Source organism: Felis catus, chromosome A3, assembly GCF_018350175.1.
Source record: "Felis catus isolate Fca126 chromosome A3, F.catus_Fca126_mat1.0, whole genome shotgun sequence".
Taxonomy (NCBI): Eukaryota; Metazoa; Chordata; class Mammalia; order Carnivora; family Felidae; genus Felis; species Felis catus.
In genome coordinates this window covers 69,967,808-69,991,593 of record NC_058370.1, presented here as the reverse complement: position 1 = coordinate 69,991,593, position 23,786 = coordinate 69,967,808, and the positions used below count along the sequence as shown (strand labels likewise).

Sequence of the window (23,786 nt, the reverse complement as noted above, 5' to 3'; positions counted from 1 at the left end):
AAGCTGGTAAGAGGGAATATCTTTTTCTTAATTATGTTGGCCAGTGGTTTTAAAGAAAATTGTAATTTCGCAGAACGCTTAGCTCATTTACTAAAGAAATCTGAATCTTTAAATAGAATCCTAGAATTTTGGAGCAGGGAAGGACATTACAGATCATCTAAAAAAAAATGACACTCTTTTAAGGAATGCTAGGAGGTATTGCTTATTATGATAGACAACACACTGTACAGACTTTGAACTAAAATAAATGGTATAAGATGAGCACTGGGTGTTGTGTGGAAACCAATTTGACAATCAATTATATTTAATATAAAAAAGAAAATAAAATAATTGGTATAAAATAACCAACCTTAGGAAACTTTAAAAACTTTCCTTATACAGGAATAATCATGAAACAATGTTTCATATTCTTATTCTTACAAAATAAATTTAGAGGTAGTGTGAAGGAAACCAATCATACAGTATTATTTAGGATGCTATTGATTCTCATTTCAAGTGGTGTAAAATTTTACATTATAACAAGAGAGCAGTACAGTGTGTTGTAAGGCTTCATGAAGTCATAAGACCAGGGTTGAGATCCTGTATTTGTCCTTGTGCCAGTTATATAGCCTTACATGTGTAAATCTTAAATGAAAATACTCCATTCTCAAGAATGTGTTACATGACAAATTACGAAAGTCTTAGAAGATGGTTTTTATCAGTGGTGGCAATAAAATACAAGAAGATACTATATACATTTAGATTAAATGAATTTTAAAACGATCTGTAATTGCCAAAAGTTTAAAAACAGTATTAGTGTCTTAATATCTTTTGTCCATCATATAACTACCTATAATTTATGATTCTGTGATTGTTTTAAGTTATAACTAATTGGATATCATTGTCCTGATGGCCCATACTACAGAGAATATTGGTACAGTAAAGCATTAAAGGTTGACTTTACTTAATCAAAATTATTTAGATATTTCTGTAACTCTTCACATTTTCATCTTTCTCTTTAATAGAATGATGAAGCTCAAATTGACTTGCCTCTCCTTTGAACAAACCTAGGAGTTCATTGGCAAAGTGCTGGTTTATTTTTTATTTTATTTTATTTTATTTTATTTTATTTTATTTTATTTTATTTTATTTTATTTAAAAGGTTTATTTATTTTTGAGGTGGGGCAGGGGTAATGAGGAGGGGGACAGAGAATCTGTAGCACACTCTGTGGTGACAGTAGAGAGCCCAATGCAGGGCTCAAACCCACTAACTGTGAGATCATGACCTGAACCAAAACCAAGAGTTGGATGCTTAACCAACTGAGCCACCCAGGAGCCCCAACAAAGTGCTGTTTTTTAGATGCAAATTTACAGTCTGAAGGGAACAGAGAAGTAAACATTTTCTTGTGCACTGGAAGTACCTGAGAAAAAACTTTTTTGTGTATCATTGTTTTGCCTTAGTAACAACTCCAAAGAGTGATACGTGAATTGAGCTTACACTAACCACTTAGTCAACTGAAAACCAGATTTTCAAGGAATAACTAATTAGGGACTTCTCTTCCACCAGATTTTCAAGGAATAACTAATTAGGCACTTCTCTTCCTACATAGTATATTTGCTAGAAAATAACATATAATTACCTTGAAATACTTAAATAATTGGGTAGCATCCTCACATCCTTCAAGATTTTGTTCAAATGGCACCTTCTCAAGAGACTCACTCTGATTATTCTATTCAGTACTGTAATTGCCCTTCTCCTGAACCATCATACCCCAATCTGGTTTCTCCGCCATAAAAATTATTACCTTCTAGCATACTTTATTTTTTTTCATTTATTTTGTTTACTGTTTACTGTCTATTTTTCTCCCTCCAGAATACAAGAGGGCAGAGATTTCTAACCTGCCTTGGTGTATCTCAAGGGCCCCTAGAACAGGGGCTGTCACAAGTAGGTACTCAATAATACTTGTTTAATGACTCAACTGATGGGCTAAACAAGTTTGTAAAATTTTCATTTAGATTTTACCACAGATATTATTATTTTTATAATACACCCATTTTAACATTTATTTTTCCTTCATGCAGGGCAAACCAATTCAATAAAGCAGATTTTTCCCCCTTGAACTGGAAGTATGGACTCAGCTTGACCCTTTTGATCTTCCTTGTTTCCTGCCCAATTTAGGTGATCTCAGAGGATTTGCAAAGGATTTGGAAACCACTCCAACAACCACTGATGATCTGGACTTTCCTTTAAAATTCCTGTAACAACCAGTCTTAAAGTAATGTTTCTTTAAGAAAAGGGTAGTAATTCATCTTTGTATATCTTTGTGTATATATAGGTAACAGGAAGAGGCTCCTGGAAATTTGGCTTCTAAATAGCATTATTCATTGTGACTGTCAGGAAGTGCTTTTTGGCAGTTTGTGAGAGGGAAAGTTCCAAAGAATGAGGGAGATCCACTTGTTCAGATAGCTTAACTTATGCTTCTAACATTAAAAGAAATATTCGTTCTTCTCAGGTCCTCAAATAGCTCTGTATACCCAAAAGACCTTTGACTTCCCCCAGCCGAGGAATAAGTGATCATATGTTCAACTAGATGATTTATTAAGTAGTTCAGGTCTTCAGCCAGCTGTCCTAAGCCAAGGAATTTGCACTGAAGAATTACAGTGTTTGGAAATCACTGAATTAAAAAGCAAAAACAAAACTGCAGTGCCTAAGGTCATATTTCCCTTAAAATTAGTGTCTTATTGCTTGTCCTTTTGGTAGAGAGAGAGAGAGAGAGAGGGAGAGAGAGAGAATGGTTTCATTCAATTTCAGTCATATATTACTAAAAGCACCAATGAGATTCTTCTTTATGTGGGACTCTTATACATGGTATAAAGCTATAACTTTTCAGAATGGATGTTTTCAAGGTTTGCGACAGTAAGGAATATAAACAAGGCAATAACAGTTGCCATTTTTCAAGACATCTCTTTACACATTCAAATTATATCTTATACAAAATGTGTATTCTACTAAGTGCAGTTTTCCCTTTTCTGCTTGACTTTTTTGCCTATGAATTGCTGTGTGCCTATGACCACAGGATAGCTCACTCAGAATAGTAGCAGCTGAAGTAATCTCCAGTAATTGTTAGTCTTTACTTTCCACCAAGTAATGTGCAGGGATGCTGCCAGAGTTGTGAACCGAGAGCAGGGTTCCCTTTCATCTTAAATAACTTTTTTTATTACATAGCTCAGATATAGACCAGAAAATTTGACTACTAAGACAAATGGTAATTGAGGAAATTAAAACAACTCATATGTTATATGAAGTTTCTAAGCAATATTTTATTTTTTGGCCTGAATTACCTGGTCAACTGACCCAGTTCTCCATTTCATTTTCTAGACTTGGCAGTCTAAAGTCAGTAGACATTTGGAGAAAATTAAATTACTCCATTCAAGGAGACAATCAAATTTAGATTGGACTACACTACTGCCAGAGGGATGAAAATCCCTAAATTGGTCAGTTGTGATTTTCGTTCACAGGGAAATCCTCATTCACAAGCTAACCATAGAATTTTTGCAGATAGCTAGTGACAACATTTGCCAGAAATCTTCTGTTAAACTTAGGGAAAAGCTATTTTTGAGGCTATGTCAACCTAAAAGAATTATGTGATGGCTTGTTATGACTGTCTTTGTAGTGATTATTTGTTGAGATAAAAGAATGCAGTTATCTGACTGACAGTCAGCAGGGCATCCATTTTGAATTGCTTCCCTAGGAGAGCAGTTGGATTTGCACTGACCTGTATGTACTTGCTGTGACCAGTGGTATTCTTTGTGAGAGGACTGAATGAAGTTAGGAGTCATTCATTGTGTTGGGAAGGGAGAGAAGCTGACTGATCCAAAAGAAAGCCAGAATTTTAACTGATGCATGTGAGGACAATTTGATTTGGCACTTGCCCTCTTATTGTTTATAAAGAGTAATGTCGTGACCTATTAGGGTAAGTCACTGTTGTTTTTTTCTTCAACTACTTCAAATATGTCATTCCCAATTAAAAAAAAAATGCCCTGTATAAAGGAGCACTGCGGTTTCAGCAAGGCTGGTAATGTAACTTACCTCCTTGTTAGAACATCTGAACAGTCTCTCAAACACCATTACAAACCTTGACCTCATTACTATTGTTCTGATGCCACAGTTTGCAAATTGACTTCCCTCCCCTCCTCTACCCACCACTCAACGGGGGGCACATTTTAAGCATTTTTAAAGTTTATTTATTTATTTACAGACAGTATGAGTGGGGGAGGGGTAGAGAGAGAAGGAAAGATACAGAATCCCAAGCAGGCTTCATGCTGTCAGCACAGAGCCTAGTGTGGGGCTCAGACTCACGAACCGTGAGATTATGACCTGAACCAAAGTAGGATGCTTTAACTGAGCCACCCAGATGCCCTGGGCACATTTTAAAAATACAGATCTTCAAGGAACTTAACAGGGAATTGTAATCAATAGGTCTAGGATATATTAGAATTCTGTACTTTGAAAAGAGTCCTCAATGTCCCCAGAAGCTTCTACAGGTCAGCCATTTTGTGGAAGTATTAACAACTCAGTTAATTGGCTTTTGGGACATAAGAGTTGACAATTTGAACTTCATGGTGATGACGGTAATTTATTTTTTTCTTATAAGAGGCAACTTTTTAATTCAATCCATATCACTTCTGCATTGACTTGTCTTGCTAATAAAAATATATCTTGCTTTAAGAGAACTTGGTCCATTATGAACAGATGAGGAAGTAATAGATAGTTTTTCAGTTAGGCCTTCCCTTTATGCTTGAAACTAAACATTTGGTTTTCACACTAGTAAAGGTGTCACTGGGTTCTCTCAAACCTCATGGGAAAAGTCATTAAAACTTTTGTGTAGAATTCAGATAGGTGCTTAAAAAAATAAAATTGGATATGTGGCAACATTTAAATTTTGTATGTGGTGCCCACCCATGGGTAATTTGTAATATATTCTAGGATTTTTGTCCATATTAGGCCATGGTAAAGAGATCCAGACAAAGGGAAAACCAAACAGCAAATGCTGTGCTCACATCAGAAAGATGCCACAAATATATCTCTATACAATGAAAGGTTGATTTTGATACTTAAAAAAAATTGGAAATTATGGTGAAAGAGTCATTAAATAGAATAAGAATAAGCCATTTCTACAAAGGTCAAGCTTTAAGGGGTGGAAATTTGGTCCCTGGAGTCTATTAAAAAATAAAAATTGTTCTTATGAGATGTCTTAGAAATGACTGACACAGACATAAGACTTAGATGGATGTATATTATCAGTTTTTAAATATCTACAAAAGGAAGTGATAAAAAGAATGTTGTGAGTACCAAGAAAATCAGGGAGAGGAGTGCTGAAGGTCAGAAACTCCAGGGGTGGCCCATGGGAGGGTTATCATGTGGTTGCAGTGACAGCACAATATTATTTCCCCAGATGGCAAAAATGTGGAAGAGTAATGGTAGCAGCCTGATAGGGCAACTTCGGGAACTAGAAAGCTATATAAATGAATGGGTACATATATCATGTGATTTCAGGGGATACCAAAAATAACCCCTTGGCAAAGATATAAATTTCTCAGTAGCCCTACCTTCTTACTAACTGACTGCCTGATATACAGTATTTGAAAGTGCCATATATTTTCAATTAACATATCTGTTCTTAAAAAGAGATCTGCTGAAATGGGGCACCAGACAACTAGATAGATACTTCTTGATGAGTGAAACCTCACTTGGGATCATCCAGCTGTTAAGTGAGCCTTAGTGAAATCTAGGCACATTGACATGACTGATACTTACAGTCAAGGAGGAAGCAGAATCCGCTGAAGGAAAGAGCCTTATTTATTATTATTATTATTATTATTATTATTATTATTATTATTATTATTTTTGGCCAAGGACTAGCTACATTAGCAGTGAACATTCAATCATTGTATATACTGATGGCTAAGCAAAGTGGATTATTCTGTCCTTAGGGACCAATGTTACACCTAATATTTACCTTTTATTGTAAAATAGGCATAGTGGAGTATTCTGTCTGTAGGACCATTGTTACACTTAATGTTTACCTTTATTATAAAATTCTCTTGCTGGATTTCATTCATTAATTTAGTCATTGTTAGTCATTGGCATTAGGATGTGAGATCATTGATGGCAGTGGTTTTGCTATTTTTAGTTTTTCATTGAGGACAGAGCTTGGTAGGTGATAGATACTCAGTAAAACTTGATACAAAGAAGATAGTCAAAGATCATGGAGATTGGAGTTGAGTATATCTGCATTTAGACCTTAACCTTATTATATATTAGCTGTGTGTCTTTGGGAAAGTTATTTGACTAACATGAACCTCATTTTCCTCATCTGTAAAATGAAGATAATAAAACCCATCTCTTTTTGTTAAAAGGATTACATGTATGATTATCAGTAAAGTATTTCTAGAGCACACTGAACACTCAATTATAGTACATGTGGTAGAATATTGGAGGTCTCTTTCAGATGGATGATTCAAATACAATTAAGTTGTTTTCAAGGAAAACAAAAGGTAACTTTTGAAGTCACAAACTACATGGAGGCAAGATTTTTTTTTAAGGTCAAAGACATTTATCCTTTATATACAGTTTAAAGTTTCATTGAAGCACAGATGTAGAAACAGGAAGTAAGGTGAATGAGGGAGTAGAAGTTGGAGTTTTATACATATGAAGTGAGCCTAAAAATGCTGAGCAAGAAATATTTGTCATCTTTTTTACCTCTAAATAACAAAAGCAAGATGTTTACTTTTAATTTTTCTTGTTTCCTTGATTAGGGTATTAAGATTCTGTTTAAAATGCACTAGTTTTAGCATAAGTCAGGTAGGCTTTTTGTTCTCCATGGCTCAATAAGAAAAAGTTCAGCTTGCTTTTGACTTGTTTTGCTTAATTACTTTTCTTCTTTAAAAGACAATATACAGCAAAACAAAAATACTCACAATTCCTTCCTGTCCTTGAATTTCCTTCCTGGGTGTGTTTTGGAGAGTTAGAAATTACATGAAAATTATGAAAGATTGAAAATTTATGAGAGTATATAAAGCTAGGTTTGGGAGTGGGTACTTGTTCATGTGACTTGGTAGGTCTGTTAGCACTTTGGACCCAAAGATAACATTTAAGTTACCAGTAATTTACTACAATTCAGAAAGTATGTGGTAATGTATCTTAAGCCAAAATTATGAAATTCACTAAAATCAGAGAATCACAGTGCAGGTTTCTCCCGCTGTCTGAAAGTAGAACATTCCTAAGAAACCTTTCATAAGCTGAAATGGCATAAAAGGATGAGGTGATGAGGCAATTACTATTACTTTATATGGAGTTTTTAAATATATTTCCCAGACCTAAAAATTAAGCTCTCTTAGGCTTTTCTGAGGCGTTAGGACATATCTTCTGAACAGGTGCACACAATAAATCGAGATAAAGTACGGATGCTCAGAGATACACTTTGAAGGTATGGCTGCTTGATGCTGAGATGCTGAGTGTAGTTCCACAGCAAGGCACTTGGAGGCACCACTTTGGTTGCTCCCGGTACATACTGCCTCAATTGTGGCAAATGGCTGCAAAATAAATGCTGAAAGCTATTTTCACTTTTAGACTCTTTTTTTTTGTAAAAGCAAAAACCATGTGGATTTATTTTGGTTAGCAAAAACAGGTACTAATATATGTCCTTGGTAAAAGGCAACCGGTGTGACGTGAACTTTCAAAAGTAGGGTGTGTGTGTGCCTGCTTTTACATGGAAAAGGACTTAATGAATAATAGAGTAGTAAATTTGACTGATGATCCAAGCTGTGTTTCCATGTTCAGAAGGAGGGTGTACTTGCTACTTCAGTAACAGTCTTTTTAAGGAGAGTTTTAATTATTAAAGAGTTTTTCTTCTTAATTTGAGTCAAAATATGCCTACTGAAACTATCGCCCATTAACCATCTGCATGTTGTTATTGTTACTAACTAAGATATTTATTGAGTTTCTCCAGTGTGCTGTGCTGTGTGTTTTCAAATTATCTGGAGTTAAACACAGTCTGTCTAATTCCTCATCCACGTTTGAAAAAATAATTTCTATAAATACATCCTCCACTCTCATACCCAAACCCCAGTTTTTCTTTTCCAAATTTTATAACTTCAGCTTCTAAAACATTTCTTCACAGTGTTTAAATCCTCCCCATGTTCTTCCTGGCCATCTCCTCCTCCTGGTCTGGACACAAATTATAATTGTCAGCATATTTTGTAAAGTCAAGTTCAAAATTAAAATTAATCTCAGTAACCCTGATGTCTGAGCAGGGCACAGTAAAATGGAAGCATCCTCTGGTTCCAAAAATAATGACACCTATAGTCAGAGAGGGGTGTGTGTGTGTTGTGTCTCTGTTTTTGTTTTTTTTTTGGGTTTTTTTAGTTGATTTATTTATTTTGAGAGAGTAAGAGAGCCGGGGAGGGACAGAGACAGAGGGAGAAAGAGAGAATCCCAAGTAGGCTCTGTGCTTCAGGGCTTGAATTCACAAACCATGAGATCATAACCTGAGCTAAAACCAAGCGTCAGACACTTAACCGACTGAGCCACCCAGGCACCCATTTTTGTTTTGATCAATGTTACCATTTTGTTAACTCATACTAAATTTTTAGTCAGTTGAAACCTCTTTTAAGTTTTCTACCTGAACTGCTGGTAAGTCAACCTTACTTTCTACTCAGTAGTTAATTTTGTGAGCCTACTTTGAAGCATGAAACATGTTTCTATTCAATTTCATCTTCAATCATTTAAAAAGATTTTAAATATCTACTCAGTGTCCTATGCAAGATGCTGGGAATATAAAAGTAAATAAGTCATAGTATATGGGAAGGTATCCATCCTAGAGAGATTTATAGCCCAAAAGTAGTAGGTAAAGTCATTCAATATGTAAGTCCCATCAACACTTAAAAGCCCTATGATAGAAGTCATTTACAAGTACCAACAATCCTCATTAGCTAAGTCTCACAGAATAATTGGATGTTCACTAGATTAACATGGTTGAGTAATGTGTTTTCTGTCAATGCCATAATAAGTTCCATAAATATAACATCTTAACTTGAATTTGTTATCTTGCAGTTCTGTGTGTTAGAAATCCAACACAGGTCTAAACTCTGTCAGCAGGTATGTGTTCCTTTCTATAGGGTCTTAGAGGAGAATTGGCTTGTTTTCTTTTCCAGCTTTTTGAGGCTAGAAAAAAACTTCAGTCATGACTCCTTTCCCCCATCTTCAAAGCCAGTAACCATGCATGTCTCTGACCATTCTTCTGTAGTTGCATTTCCCTTGGACTCTCTTCTTCTCTTTCTTTTTTCCACTTACCCTTAACTGGAAGAACAAAAGAAAGTTCCTGGAGTAAGTAATAGTTGAACCGGAAGGGGTGAGAAGTGAGGTAGACTTTCCAGGGAAGGGAGCAACTAGAAGATAGAGCAGCATGGTCAAAAACATTGAAACGGTATCATGCAGAGCATGACACGATGTAGTTGAAACACTGGTAAGGCTAAAGGGAGGTTTATAATCAGGGAACTGGTCCACAATTGTAGTTATTTTTTTAATCTAATTTGAATGTCTTAGGGTAGGTATGCTTTCTCTAAATCAGCACACTCTCTATAACTCCCTGTTGTGTACCCTAAGTAGATTTACACATCAATATTTATTACCTGGTGCCTTAGATATCTGGTATATGATCCTACGTTTAGAAACACACTTTGCAATCAGTACACTGCCAATTTGTGTGTGTGTGTGTGTGTGTGTGTGTGTGTGTGTGTGTGTGTGTGTGTTTGGGGGGTGAATTATCATAGCCCTAATTTAGGAAGACATCTTAATGGCAGAGTGAATTGCAATGTATAGTATTGAAGAAGGATGGGATCATTGGAGGGAAGTAAATGAGGAGGTCGTAAAAAACAGTTCTGGTTGAAGGTAATGGACCCTAAATTATTGTAATAATTGGGAAAAGTAAGGAGGGATCAAAGTGCAAAGCCAGATTCAAAATTCCTTCAAGACATGGTCTGGGTCTTGTTTTTTCTGTGGTGCTTAATATAGGGCAAGACACAAAGTAGAGGCCTAATAAATGAATGGATGCAGACATTTGAGAAGTTGAATATGAGAAGTGAAAGGAAGTAACTGAATATGACTTTAAGAGCCCAAATACAAATACCTGGAAGGGTTATGCTTCTGAAAAATGTCTGTGAGAGAAGAAAATTCATCTTCAATAAAGTTCAGAAAAGACATTCAAGAAAGCAAGTGAACCAATAGATGAATGAAAATATGAATATGGCCCTCAGGATAGAGCTTAAAATTAAAAGAAAATATGGAGATCTTCAATTTGGAGGTGATGGTGTATTTGAACTCACCTAGCGAAAACATGTATCAAGATAAAATACGGATTAGTAACTGTTAAAAAAAAACACATTTAGTGCAGACCCATAGTTTTATGGATGGAGAAATTGAGGGGCAAAGATGTGTTTGTTTTTTCCAAAGCTGTCCAACCAATAAATGAAATAGTTGGTTGTAGAACATAAAAAGATGTAATTTGGATCACAACACATTACTTCAATGACTCCTATTTCCCACTGAAAGTTTCACACTGAATCTTTCTCTACTTAGAAGACAGTCATTTTTACCTCTTTGATGTTGTCAAATCTGAAGTTTTATCTGTTTGGACAATTCAGGCATAGACTTTAATTGTTATTATTGAGATAATTTTTCCTGATTTTATTTTATTTTTTTATTATATGAAATTTGTTGTCAAATTAGTTTCCATACAACACCCAGTGCTCATCCCAAAAGATGCCCTCTTCAATGCCCATCACCTGCCCTCCACTCCCTCCCACCCCCCATCAACCCTCAGTTTGTTCTCAGTTTTTAAGTCTCTTATGCTTTGGCTCTCTCTCCCACTCTAACCTCTTTTCCTGATTTTCATGATCTAGTATCAATAGAATGTTGCTAAAAGGAAGGCTGGGCTGAAAGCTACCAGTTTTATTTAATCAATTCTGAGTACTTTGTCCTGGCCACCCTGACTTGTCTCATTTCTTGAATCATATAGCTGTTACAAATCAAATTCTTTAGTTCTAAATTTCACAGAATTATCTATGCCAGTAGATATCAGGTTGTATTTTATGAAGCCTAAGTGTTGAGTAGGCACCACAGGACCACCACTGGGGGTTAAGAACACAGGGAGGAGAGGACTTAAAGCCTCTGCCCTGCTTCAAACAGTGTACCATAGCCTTCAATCTGTTTCTTATATTGAGCATTCTTCAAGATTTTGCATAAAGGAAGGGTCTCTTATTTTAACACATTTCTGAAACTACTAGAGCTTTTTAATCTCAGGGCTATGAGCAACATTTCAGATTTTTTTTTTGTTTTTGAGTTTGTGAATTACATTGAAACACTCCAAATCCTGTTGCTTCAAATGAGTAAATCATACAAATTAAATTTTATCATAAAAGTACCATGGAGCCACTTAGCCCTGGGTGAGCAACATTCTGGCCTTTGCCAGCACAGCTCCCTTAGGCTAAGGCCATATTGAGAAGAAAGGTTTTCAGGTTTTCACAACTAAATGAGAGGCTCTCTACTGAGACAAGATAGAGGTAAACCTTGAGACATTTTTTCTTTTTCGGAAGCAATAAAATATGTTCTTATCTTTCTCCTTTTCTATTTGTTTCTACTGGCATTTATAAAACAAGTGTTATTTTGTGTTATAATTTACAAATGGTTATTCATAAAGTTCAAAGGGTGTATTAGGAGGTACTGTGACAGTAGTGTATTGAGAGTAAATATCACCAACAAAAACAAATCTTCCCAAAAACTTCTATAATAATTGCATTATTAAAGACTAATTATTTTTTAAAAATACAGTTACTTCCAAGACAACCAAATAGTTACAAGGCTTTGTCTCAAGTAGATTAAGGTCTTAACCTAGTTAGATTGCATTTTGATCAGTAGCACTGCAGTGAGAGATAGTTAAAATTTAGGTTGGGATGGTCTGGATGGTGAATCCCTAGAGAGCAGACAACATAAAGAGATTTAGAAGGGTGCCCAAACTTATTTCAGTATCTTATTTTTTTAGTATATTTATTTTTTTTTAAGTTCTAGCCTTCTCTATAATAAAAAAGTAACTTTATTCTTCCTATTTATCTTGTTCCTGTAAAATTATATATTGGTACTGGGTAGGAATATATGCTCAATATCTTCTTGTATAAAAAGATGTTGTCATAATTTTATATTCTTCTTAGCCCTATCTTTGATTCATAAGTAGCTGTTTATGATTTGTAAAGTCATGTTCTGCAATTCCCCTAATCCTTCCTTACCTTATCTACTTCAAATAATACTAGTACTAGTAGTTCTGATTGAGGTGAAGATATAGATTAATATATTAATACATTAATTTTCAACTTGTAAAACTTGTCCTTATCTATTATAATAACTCTGAGATCAAAAGGCATTGATATTTAACTCTCTTTGGCATATGAAAAACCACAACCGGGATGATAACTTTCCCAGATCACACAATAACAGCAAAATTAGAGGGTTTTTTTCTTAAGTTTCCAGCCTAAGGCATGATTTTCTGAGGGTGAAGTAATAACATTCTCAGTGCTCCTGCATTATCCTCTGTCTTAGACGATCAGGAGGTCTGCTATTTCTCAATAAATTCACTGTTGCCTGACAAATTTATTAGAAAGCAAAATTAACAGATATTAAATTGTTTGACCAGCACCACATTCCAGGGTAAGGTAAAAAGGATTCCTGGTTTAGAGTCATGCAAATCTTTCTGTTACACTTTATGCGGCTCTCATACGTTACCATTTGTTACCATTTGTGGTTTCTTTTGTTGTTCCTGAGATAACTAGTTTTTATTCTTACCCCATTCTGAATAGAATGTATCTCAGCATCATTTTGTTTTGTTTTGTTTTTTTGAATTTGGGTCTGTTTTTACTTCAGTGAGTCCGATAAGAAAAATAGATAAATGTTTTCATATAACAAATATTGCTAAGAATCAACTCTGTCTTTGTGTTGCCCATCTGGTTAAACAATGTTACTAGATACTGACGAGTGAATTAATATTTAAGATCCATTAGGATCTAATAAAGTCATCCATTTCAGTGGTCAATTGAGGTTAGGCTGTTTTAAAGGAAAAAAATAGATTATTTTACTGATTTCCCACACCTGATAGCTCTAAATTCTTTTTAGAGAATCCCATCATTTTACAACTATGTGCTGGGTAAGTATTGAAGCTAGTAATGCTCTCTTTGTTGCTCTGGGAGTGATGGCATATAGGAGGTTGTTTAACCCCTGCGTGTCTGCATCTTCTAACTGCCATGCCTACTGCAATCAATCACAGATGAAAACGTACTGTGAACACTTTGAAGTCCTTAAAGAAGGCAGTTTAATGAATATAAATTAGCAACAACATTGGCATAATTCACATTTATTAGAGGATAAGTGGACTCCAGGTAAGGAACATAGCAAACATAATTAATGTTTCCTTATTTTTATTTTTTATTGGATATTAATTCAGCACATTCAAGTGAAAATTTATGGAACAGCTTCCTCTGGGAAATAAGTGGAACAAAATCATGCTATTTACATTTTAGTGGTGGGAACAAGCATTGAATAAAAAGATAAACTATATAGTATGTTAGGTGGTGACACATTTTATGGTAAAAAAAAAAAAACAGTGACTGGGACATGAGTGTGCACAGATGAGAGAAAAAGGTATAATTTTTATTTAAGTTTGTCTAAAAAGATCCTCATTTGTCATATGTTGTTTGAGAAGAGACCTGAAAGAGAAGATTCAATGTATATTCAGTCCTTTTGATTCTTTTGAGAAATCTCTTTTTCCTTTCTACCTTCAGTGATCCCAGCCTAATCCAGGTGGCCTTCATCAATCATTCTTTCATTATTTTATTCTTCCCAGCTGATTCCTCTCCTTATGGTTTCATCCTCCCTGGTTTGTGTGGTATCGTTGAATACCTTTGCTCAGAGATGTAGTTCCCTATTGCTATATGAATTCTAGCCTCCTCCACATCAGTTTAGCAATTTTTAAGAGCACTGTTTATTTGGTAATTTTATCTGTAATCCCCGCTCCTATTTTTTTAATGTTTACTTTATTTTGAGAGAGAGGATGCATGAGCAGGGGAGGGGCAGAAAGAAAGGAAGAGAGAATCCAAAGCTGGCTCCACACTGCCAGTGCAAAGCCTGACGTGGCTCAGCCCCACAAACTATGAGATCATGACCTGAGCTGTAATCAAGAGTCAGACGCTTAACTGAAGAAGCCACCCAGGCATCTCTGTAACCCTTAGTCCTAGAAAATAGATCTCTCCATTTTGTCTTGAGTAGGTTTCTGTGCTCTTACTTATACCCTCCTTCCCAACTATAATGTCATACCTTTTCTAACTTTTGTTTCCCTGAACCTAGGGTTTGTTTGATTGATAACATTCTGGAAAGGGCCCTTAGACCTGATAACCTCAACTGGAGGCTGATGTCAAATATATCCTTAGCCACTTGTCGCTGCTGTCCTTAACGGATGTGTTCCCGAGTATTTACACTTCCACTGGACAGTTGCAATGTAGTGTGATGCCATGTGGGGTTGGTGAGGGATTTAGAAAATTGGGAGTCATGATGCATGTACAAATCCAGCAGTATTCAACTTGCTATTGTGGACACTAGTCCCTTAGGCTGGGCTCTGTCGCTCATGGGGAAACTGAGGTTCAGAAAGGTTGAGTTCCTTGTCAGTGGTCTTGGAGACCTGTTATTTCCTTTTTGTATACTCCAGTCTTTCCTGTATACTGTGCATGTTAATCTAGATTTCCTGATTCTCTATTTTATGATTAGTCCATTATTTACACCAAAAATTCCATGCTGGTAACTTTATCCCTTCAGTTTTTATATATTTTTAAAATACCTTCTTTGTTCCTAATATCATAGTACATCTTGTATATATCCCTCAACACCTAATATACTGCTGTAGTTGGTGTTCAAACCCATTGATGATTGCTTTGATGTGGAAGGCTTTAGAAAGCTGACATTTATGCTTCTTAAACTGCAGTTCATATATTTGACTTAATTCTGCCAGATATCAGAAGTTCTATAACATCACCTACATGAGGTTATGTCAAGCAAAAATGCTGTAAACAAGAACATAGAAGTGATTTGTGTGGTCTCCTGTCACCTTTTTCCCCCAGCCTTTCCACAGGTTTCTTTAATACATCCTGCAAATATTAGGAAAAAAATAAGCTCGGCCTCTTTACAAAGGGGACTTTGATATAATTTCTGCTCTTTTTTTTTTTCTTTTTTAAAGTTGTTTTTTAATTCGCTGTATTTTGTTTTTGTGTTTTATTTTCTTTAGTATTCTTGTTATTTTACTAACTTGTTATTTGACTAACCTTGCATAGACCTATAACACATGGGCAGTGGGACACACATCTACTAGTCCTGGCTGAGAGAGAAGTAAACAAGGCCTTGAAATGAGGTAAAGGGAGCCTTGGAATTTAATAAACATAGTGTAGTCCAAAGACCTTCCTTAGAAGACCTATCCGACTTTATATATTATTATTATTATTATTATTATTATTATTATTTATTGTTATTATTATTGTCATTGTAAAAGCATTTACTGCTATAGTCCCTTGGGACCAGTTTTATCTATGAAACATTTTCAGTTGTACTGCATTGGAGATTCCTGCATTTAGAACTTCAGAAATTACAGTGGAATCCTGTTAATTCAAATTATTGATGTGGAGATTTGCTGCAGATGCTTGAATTTTGTGGGCTTAGAAGTATGGGAAAATCAGGACTAAAGTCAACCTATTGCTTCACAATATGGTTCATTTATTTTGGTGACTGTAGTTTAATTTTAATTATTTATGTCTCTGCTGAGTAGTCCTTTGGCAAACGTTCCATAGAAAATACATCATCTTATTTTTCAAAGTGTGTCTGCATTCAAAAGTCTTAACTCTCTGTTTGACAGGTATTTCTTTGAGTCATCTATATTAGGCAGTAATTTCAGTCTGTCTACAAGAGTTCTGAATTTGCTTTCCAAAATAGGTGCTATATTTTAAAATCAGTGTGACTCCTTAGGCATGTAATATGCTGAACAGAAAGCATTCATAGAGATTCAACCCCCCTCACTCCCGTAAATGAAAACTAAACAATTTAAACTATATTTCATTGTTAATATTCTCCTTCAATATAAAATATATTTCACGTTCATAAATATGATTTCAAAATGTTCATTTCTAGAGAATAGCTTATAAGTGCATTCTTTATATTAAGCAATTACTTTTATAAGAAAATAAATCTTTTAAATGAGTGGTAATTTAGGTTTTGAAACAATGAATTGATAGTCCCATAGAACATTTATATCAAAATTGAATCATAGGAGAAACACAATACCCCTCACCATTTCTTGTCTCACACTCTACGAACATATACATCTGTTTTATTTGCTATTTCATAAAAATGTATTGTAATTCTTGGAACCCAAATATAAAATGGGATCACTTAAAAAATCTTTTGAAAAGTCTCTCCCTTTTAGATTTGGAGATATCAGACAGCCCCCCTTTTCTCTCATATATCACTTGGAAGGGTTTCAGATTTAAGCCACAGTTGCCTGTATTTAAAAAATGGAACTGTAATTAAAATCTTTGTGAGTCACATTGAAAACAGTAAAAAAAAAAAAAAGTGCTATGGATGTCTATAAAGGCCATTTCCAAGAAGAAATGGACTACTATAGAAAAAGAAAAGGGAATAGGCTTCAAGTTAGAGGATCTTCCAATGAGAAATAGAAAGACTGACGTAAAGTTACCGAAATATTGACAGGATGAGACCAAAACTCATCACCTCTCTTAGAGAACTTCAAACCCAAGAAGATTTCTAGACCTAATACAAATCAAGTAATATTTGGAAATTATTGTGTGACCTTTCAAATCTGAGCCAAACTTGTCCAAAATTTTATAGTGAAAAGTAGTAAAAAGTATGCTTTTGATTTTGGTTTTGCTGGCATCAATTTTATGAAGAAACAATTTGCATGCAATAAATTGCACCCGCTTAAAGTACAGAGCATTTCTATTACTTCCAAAAGATTATTTGTGCCTTTGTTTAGTCCTTCCTTTCTTGTATCTTCCACTGGACTCAGGAAACAACTTACCTGCCCTTGAAACTATAGATTAATCTTTATAGAAATGGAATCATGCAGTGTGTGCTGTCTGTGTATAGTTTCTTTTACTCTGCATAATGAATTTAAGATACATCCAAGTGTTTATTTATATCAATAGTTTATTTCTTTTTATTGCTGAGTAGTATACAATCATTATGTTTTTATATGTACATCTTATTTCTTCACCTAAATCATATTCTTATTAAGAGCTGCATTTTAAATTCTGTATATCCTCTTTTTACCTAGAATAATCCTTTGCACATAGCTGAAATTGTTTGGTTGATTGATTCATCTTTCTGAAGATAGATGCTGGAAAGGGGTTCTACAATGATCCTGGTATCAGCTATACTCATTTTTGGAGAAAAAAATTGTGTTAGAAGTAGCAAAGTAAGAGATAACTTATTGAAGAGTTATAATATGCTATTTACAGTACAAAGTTCTTTGCCTGCAATATCTCATTTATCTTCACAACTCATTGTATGTGGTGTTTCTTTTATTATGTTCATTTGATAGGTAATACACAGGGATTAAGGAATCTGGCACTGATTGATTATTCAAGTTGATAAGCAGTTGAGCTGCTTGACTCCAAAGCTGTTGTTTATAAGGATGTACCCTGTTTCATGAGGAAAATGAAAACTTGTTCCAGGCTCCTCCTCTGTTCAAAACACTGGAGTTTCTTTCCATTGCTTTCAAACTTAACAATGAAAGTCCATACTGTAGTTGTAGGGAGATATGTTATTTATTTTTCAAGTGGCCTCTTAGATGTACTATTCTCTCCCTCCCTCAGGCTGGCCTCCCTACTGTTGTTCCTCAGGCACATGACACATGCTACCGTCTCAAGGTGTTGACAGTAGTGGTCCTTTCATCTTTAAGTAAGCTTGCTTATCTCACATCTTTCAAGTCTGCTCACATTTCAGCTCACTGAGGTCTACTCTGAACCTTTCTGTTAAATACTGCAACCGTCCACTACTTGCCTCCTGCCCTCCCAATCCCTTCAACCCTTATATGTTTTCATGTTTTCCTTATTTTTCTTCATTGCATATAGTGCTTTGTAATATATACCTGCATTATTCATTTTGCTAAGTTTAATGATTGTCACCTCCCTCTCTGCAGAATATAATCCTCACAATAACAGTTACCTTTGACAAAGTTGTTTCCTCATTTATCCCAAATATCTGGAACAGTGCTGTCTTAGTTCAAGTTGCTGTAACAATTACTATAGACTGAGAGATTTAAATAACAGAGATCTATTTCTCACAGTCCTAGATGCAAGAAAGTCTAAGATGCTGGCTGATTTAATTCTGGTGAGTGTCCTCTTCTTGGTTTGTAGATGTCCATCTTCTCATTGTATCCTCACTGTGGAGAGCAGATGGAGGGAGTAAGCTCTTCTGACTCTTCTTACGAGGGCACTAATCCCATTCATGACTTAATTACTTCCCAAAGGCCCTACCTCCTATTCCTGTTACATCAGGAGTTAGCATATCAACATATGAATTTTGAGGGGACACAAACACCCAGTCCAAAACAAGTGCCTTGCACATACATACACAAATGTATTTAGGATATGTATGAGCTGGGATATTTTTTGATCTTCTTCCTCTGCTAACTACTTTTTCTTCTTAGAAGAAATAGCACTAAGAAATATCTGGATGATGTAGGGACAAGGTAAAAGAATACAAACATTGATATCTAGCTATATAACAGGGGTCCATAAAGAATAAGAAATAATTTCCTGTTTTAATTTCCTCTTGCAATGTTTTATCTCTCATATCTTATTAGTTCACTATATCAGTGATTTCCTAGATTGCTTCTTAAAGCTGGAAGGAGCCTGAGAGTTTTGAGATAACTTAGTCCAGAAATCCCAATTTTGGGAGCTTTGGAGGATTGTGAACACAAATTCATGTCACATGGGTTTTGAATTTGAATGCCTTTAGATGAAACTTCTGGTCAAAGCAATCTTTTGTCTTAATCCACTCTGACCCACTAATTTTGATATATGACTCCAAACCATAGTTAAATAGATTGCCTCCTAATACAAACTTCTTTATTTTATGGAAGAGAAAATAGACAAATGGTGAAGCAAGTTGCCTGCAATGAAATGATGACTTTGTGCCATTTTCTCTGATGGGGAAAAATCCAATATTGTGGAAGCATTTTCCTATCAATTAGAGCAGAGTAATTAGAAAATGTTATTATATCTGCCCTTTCAAATCACCTTTTTATTGAATTCCTTAACACCCATAAAATGGCTCCTTGTTTGTGGTCATTTAGGCTCAAGTATGGTGTGTTTTATTTCAGTATCATAAATACTCCTAAATGGTCCAGGTTGTACTGAAGCTTCCATTAAACTTTATGCAGGGAAAAGTGAATGAATCATTTATTATTTACTCTTGGGTCAATTCATTTGTGGTGGAAACCCTATTCAAAGTTGAAATATTTTATTTACTGGCCATTCATGTTACTTCCTTAAAAAAAGAGTAGTGAGGGGCGCCTGGGTGGCTCAGTCGGTTGAGCGTCCGACTTCAGCTCGGGTCACGATCTCGCGGTCCATGAGTTCGAGCCCCGCGTCGGACTCTGGGCTGATGGCTCAGAGCCTGGAGCCTGCTTCCGATTCTATGTCTCCCTCTCTGTCTGCCCCTCCCCCGTTCATGCTCTGTCTCTCTCAGTCTCAAAAATAAATAAACGTTAAAAAAAATTAAAAATAAAGTAGTGAATACATTTGATAGAAGTGTGGGATGTGGAGTAACATGAAGGAATAATATCCGTATCATTTCCTATGTCTAGGAAGAATATAATATTGGGCAAAAGCCAGGGAACTTTTGTTTCCTAGTCAGAAAAGCATCAGATTGCTATTTTGAATTATATTGACGTGATTTATCTCTAAACAAAATTTCCATTGCCAAATTTTTTTCAGTTAATTTAAAAATGCAAAACAGTATTTTTCAAATGATATCTTCTTCTAATGGATTGAGTGATAGAAGATATCCTTTTTGATAAGTTTATTTTTTAGTCCTGAGGTAATTTGTATGTTATGTAACCACATAGGGACTCGCCATTATATTAGCAGTGATTTTTACATTAATCTTTATGAACGTTGGTAAATATTTTTTCATGTTCAACGAGCCTTAGACATTATAAAATACATTTATACAGTAAAGTGCTTCTCATATTATTCCAGCTCTTTCTGTGTGTACAGAAAATATTAATTAAATGTTTCTGCTTCTATGAAAAGCATGTGGAAAATAAGTTGCACATGAATAATCAGGATCAGATCTTGAACTGTTCTTCTAATTGATTTAAATTCTCTTTGCTAAAAGTAATGAACAATTACTGACAATCTCTGCAATTTCATTTGTCAAAATTCTGAGAAGGAGTCAACATTTTAATATATTAAGTGTTGGAAAATTCTGCAGGATGCATGTAGCACTAGGGAAATCCTCATTAATACATTAAAGTACAAAAATCACTCAATATTTGTGAGTGTATGGTCTGACATATATTTATGTTAATGTAATTATAATACTGCCCTACATAACTAAAGATAATGCTATCATTTCAATAAAAATAAGAATCACATAGTAAAGACTTGTCCTGTACTAACATTTTATTTATATCACATGAGAGCCTCTCAGGTGTCAGAACAGCTTCTAACATCTGGTCTTTTAATAATTTACATGAGACAACTAAACCAAATCCTATATCAGACCCTACAGAAGAATGTTCTACGGAGTCTTCCTTCTATGTTAAAATTCTCGTTAAAAAACTCTACACAGATTTCAAATATTTTGTTATGGAAAAACCTCTTTCAGTATTCTAGTAGAATAAATGTAATTACAAAATGACTTTATTGGCATTAGTCGAATTATCAGTAAAGAGAGTTTCAATAATGCATTGATCTAATCTAAATTAACAGGTACTCATATGTACATCTATAAGCATATGTGTGTCACTTGGATATTGGAGGGGACAGATGCTCAGATGTAGTTAGGGGTACAGAAAGCTCTTGAGTGATAGCAGCTGTGAAAGAAGAGGAAGGAAACAAGGTGGGTCAGCCTCAAAAGATCAAGATCAAGAGGTCTGGTCATTTCTTAGACAACTGTGGAAAGCTCTCAAGCAAAGATTGTTTTTGTGCATGATATGTCACGTATGTTTATTTTTTTTTTATTTTTTATTTTTCAAATTATTTATTTTTGGGACAGAGAGAGACAGGGAATGAACGGGGGAGGGGCAGAGAGAGAGGGAGACACAGAATCGGAAACAGGCTCCAGGCTCTGAGCCATCAGCCCAGAGCCTGACACGGGGCTCGAACTCACGGACCGCGAGATGGTGACCTGGCTGAAGTCGGACGCTTAACCGACTGCGCCACCCAGGCGCCCCTGTCACGTATGTTTAAATGCAGAATGTTTGTATAATTTGCAATGGTATCTCAGACTCAGTATATCTTTAAAGTTTGTAGATTTTTTTCTCAGCGGTTTAAGAATTTTATGTCAAGATCATTTTGAAAGAGGGGAAGGAAAAGAAAAGTTAGAGTGAGGGAGGCAAACCATAAGAGACTCTTAGGGACTGAGAACAAACTAAGGGTAGATGGGGGTGGGGGAGAGGGGAAAGTGAGTGATGGGCAGGGAGGAGGGCACTTGTTGGGATGAGCTCTGGGTGTTGTATGGAAACCAATTTGACAATAAATTATATTAAAAAATAAATTAAATTAAAAAAGAAAATAAATAAAAGATCAAATAACTACACCTATGAAGCTAATGTGCTATGTGAAGTTGAGACTGATTAGGTGGCTTTTTCCCTGGGTAACTATAAGCACTCTTGCCTTTGTAAGGTCATCCTGTAAATTCTGCATAATATATATTCTTTTTTTTGAATGGGAAAAACATCCTAAGTTGTGAAGGATTCATTAGTTACAATACTTAATGCAAATAACCTAATATAATCCAACCTTAGGAGCTATTGATCTCTCAATTCCTGATAGCTGAGAAAAAATAGCTTGCTAAAGAAAGCAACACAATTTGTATCAAAGGATATTCTCAATATTATATTCACATTTTCAAGACTTCTTCATCTAGTGAGCATGCCTAACCAATGTTATGTTCTGTATCAGGGCCTTTTCACCTGATACTCTTTCTGCATGTTTTGCCCTCAGATGTTGGCAATACAAGCCTCCATATTTCATTGTAATTCCTGCTCAGAGGTCATGCCTCCATCCAGTCTGAAGCAGCAGACCTCATCATTATCTTCTTGTCTGCTGTTAAAAAACCAATAGTTATTCCTATGGGACATTATATTAAGTAGCTGTTTGTTTATCCAACAGGATTGCATGCTCTATAAGGGTAGGGATTTTATCTGCATTGCATGCTCTTATAACCCCAGCCTCTATAGTAGTGGATGGCATATATGGTAGGGACTCAAAAATATTCACTGATGGATAAATATTCATTGAATGGATGGATGATAAATTAATAAGGAAGCAAATGACAATGTTGAGTGGTCTCCACCCACCCCTCAAAAATATACTTGTACCTGTGTAAAAACAAGAGTTTATCCCACACCTGGGCTTATGGCACATTCTCAGTTCAGGAGAGACTACAGCATCATGAGATAAAAATGGACTTTCCCGCCCAATAATATGCTCAGTTTAGCAAGATGGGTTAGAGAGAAAAGGTGTTTCTCTAACCTTGGCATATGATTTCATGAAAGCAGCAATCTGTTTTGAGCAGCCATTACTCCAAATAATCACTAATTAATTTTTATAGAAAATTCTTTCTCCTTTAAGCATTTGGGAGTCTTTCAAACAGTATAATAGCAGAAAGCCAATGAGTCTCAAAGTCTTCTGTGAGATTGAATAATCAGATATTTTTTATATATTTAGGAATAAACACAGTCAATTCCATTCACATCTACTAGGAAGCAAAGGAAGGTCAGACATACGTGGCCTTTCTAATTGTCCTATGTACTATGCTTTATGATCAGTCTGGTAGTCATGAAGAATCTCATCAATAAGGCTAAGATTAGTATTGATTTCAACTTGCTATTTTTCTATTTCTCCTGTCTCTGAGGCAGCAGTATAGGAGATACTCTTTTCTCCACACCATCATATCATGGTTCACTTGGCCTACTTTTCGCATTTACTATTATAAGGTAAAAGTATGGATCTTTCAATAAATCACTAACCTCTTCTCCAAATAATCAATAGTTACTGACAGACTATCTCCCTAGCTGAAAGTTTTGACCTCAAGGAGGCTATAGAATACCCTTTTTCCAGAATGAAAAATATAAGCCCGTAAGGAGTAAAATATTGACTATCTATACATATTTGCTATGTTCTTGCTAAACTGAGATTAAAATATGTAAGTTTTGCAAGTTTGTTAAAGCTTCAAAGATCCATTCTCTTATTATATTCCTTATGTTGAAGTAAAGTTTAAGAACAGTAATCATAGTGAAAAGAAATAAAATTATTAGCAGTTTATGGTTTGTGCACAATACAGTAAAACAGAAAACACCATTTTGTCTCACTAAGGAAATGGTATTTAAACATCTCATTTAGAATGGACCTGTTATGAACTGTAAGGTGATAATTAAATGAATTTTCCAGTGCAGAATTGTGTTCATGGT

At 35.2% G+C, this 23,786-nt stretch overlaps 1 protein-coding gene and 1 long non-coding RNA gene across 27 annotated transcripts in view; both read left to right on the top strand.

The window, feature by feature from the left end:
• The window catches only part of NRXN1 (neurexin 1), a 1,127,382-nt gene that overhangs the window by 111,745 nt on the left and 991,851 nt on the right, over positions 1-23,786 (top strand). The gene's annotated exons all lie outside the window — the stretch shown is intronic.
• On the top strand, positions 1,215-3,948 carry LOC123384454. Its single transcript, XR_006595554.1, has 2 exons — positions 1,215-1,924; positions 2,062-3,948. It is a non-coding gene; the product is annotated as an uncharacterized LOC123384454 (long non-coding RNA).